The sequence below is a fragment of the Octodon degus genome, unplaced genomic scaffold (genome assembly GCF_000260255.1).
Source record: "Octodon degus isolate 3935 unplaced genomic scaffold, OctDeg1.0 scaffold00003, whole genome shotgun sequence".
Classification (NCBI taxonomy): Eukaryota; Metazoa; Chordata; class Mammalia; order Rodentia; family Octodontidae; genus Octodon; species Octodon degus.
This window is the reverse complement of record NW_004524579.1, coordinates 36,006,752-36,008,593: the sequence shown is the minus strand read 5'-3', so window position 1 is coordinate 36,008,593 and position 1,842 is coordinate 36,006,752. Positions and strand designations below refer to the sequence as shown.

Genomic DNA, 1,842 nt, shown 5'->3' with positions numbered 1-1,842 from the left:
TCTAGTGCTTGCAAGCAGCTCACAGTGCAGTGAGGAGTGGGGTGGGAGAGTCGATGGTAGGTTTCAGGCAGGTGGGAACACAAGAAGGGAACAGCAGAGAGCCCCAAGCCAGAGCTGTGTTGCAGGAATTTGTCAACCAAAGAATGACATTCCAGAAAGAAGGAAGGGCATATGCATAAAGAGCCACAGTAAAGAGCTGATGGCCCCCTACATAACTGTGGGTGGCTTCCTTGAGTGGGCTTTGGGAGGCTGAATGGTGAGAGGTGAAGCTGCAGAAGCATGCAGTCCAGGTGAAGAAAAGCTTTGCAAACAGCTGAGGCCAGAACTTTAGCCTAAAGTCACTGGAGAACCACTGAAATCCTGTTATGGTTTGTGTCTAGTTGTCCCCCCAAAGCCTCATGTAAGTTATGGGGCAGATGGGCTGGAGAAGCAAGGAGCAGCTTGAGGGGTGGGCTAGAGAGGTGCCAACCATTAAACTGGTTAGCCCTGTGCTTTCTCAGAGATATGGAGTGTTATATGAAAGGAGAGAAGGTTAGCACTCCCCTTGACAAGGATGGAAGAGGCCCTCAGGCCTGACAACACACATACATTAAGGCATTGCCACCTACTCAGAGATGTGGAGAGGGTCATCCTGGACAGTGCCCCAGACTCTCCTCCAGTGTCTTGAAACCTCCAGTACCTGGAGCTAAATAAATCTTTCCTTCCCTCATTTTGAGTGTAGGGCATCTGTCCCAGCAACAAGAGAAGAGTAACTAAGACCACTGGAGAACCACTGAAATCCTCTAGGTAAGGAAGAAATGACAAAATCAGATGAAGGATTTTAAAACTATGATCTGGCTGCCTCAGAGATGATGGGTTGGAGGCAGTTCTGGAGAGAAGGTTGGTTGTGACCCTTTTAAAGAACCAGTACTGAAGGGATGACTGGGAGGCTTCAAGGTGAGGCAGGGTGGGGCAGAGCAAGGAAAGAGAGCTATAGGACAAGTGAGATCGTCACCAGGTACAGGGGTACGCAAGGAAGGAGGCACAAGGGTGAGTGCCAGTCCTAGATGAGGCAGCTGAACAAATGAGCTGGTGCTTCTCACAGGAAAAGAATTAGGGCTGATTTTGGAGAAAGTGATGTGTTGAGCTTTAAGTAGGGCTTAGATATCTATAGGCAGCTAGCTGTATTTCTATGAAGCCCAGGAGAAATATTCGCCCTACAGATAAAAATGTATGTGTTGACAGCATGTAGGTGAAGGCAGGCAGAAAGACCTTTCAGAGGAGAAAGAACCAGGGGCTTTCAGGGGCCCCTCTTGGGCACATGACCACCTGGAGGATGCCTAAGCAGCAGTGATCAGAGAGAGAGAAAAACCTGGGAACAGATGGAGCCTGGGGGGCTGAAGGAGGAAGGTGCTTGAGAAAGGGTGTCATGGTGGGCAGCCCAAGCGCTATGGAAAGGACCAGTAAGATGAGGATGGAAGGCCAACCACAGTCCCCAAGGAGGAGAGGTTTGAGGTTCTTGGCAGGACCATTTTCAGATCCATGGTCTAGATGGACAGTGGGTCACAAAGGGTTAAAGGAGAAACTAAGGACTGAAGTAGTGACTGAAAGACTGCATCTCATGTACTCACAAAAGAGAGACAGGTGATAGCTGAGGGACCTCAGGATGGAAGGAGAAGTTTTGATATGTTTCTTCAAAAGGAAAAACAAAAACAAATAGCAAGAACAAAGACAGAAACAAAGCAAAATGGAGCAATACACATAGTACAGAATTTCAAAACAAGAATAGAAAATTAACAATTATTATATTATATATTCTTATCATCAAATTTGTTGCTCAACATTGGCCAAGCAATGGCCGTG

At 47.4% G+C, this 1,842-nt stretch overlaps 1 non-coding gene across 1 annotated transcript; it reads left to right on the top strand.

Moving 5' to 3' along the window:
- Nucleotides 1-509: 509 nt before the first annotated feature.
- LOC111816966 lies at nt 510-632 on the top strand. Its single transcript, XR_002821270.1, has one exon. It is a non-coding gene; the product is annotated as a U6atac minor spliceosomal RNA (small nuclear RNA).
- Nucleotides 633-1,842: the final 1,210 nt, after the last annotated feature.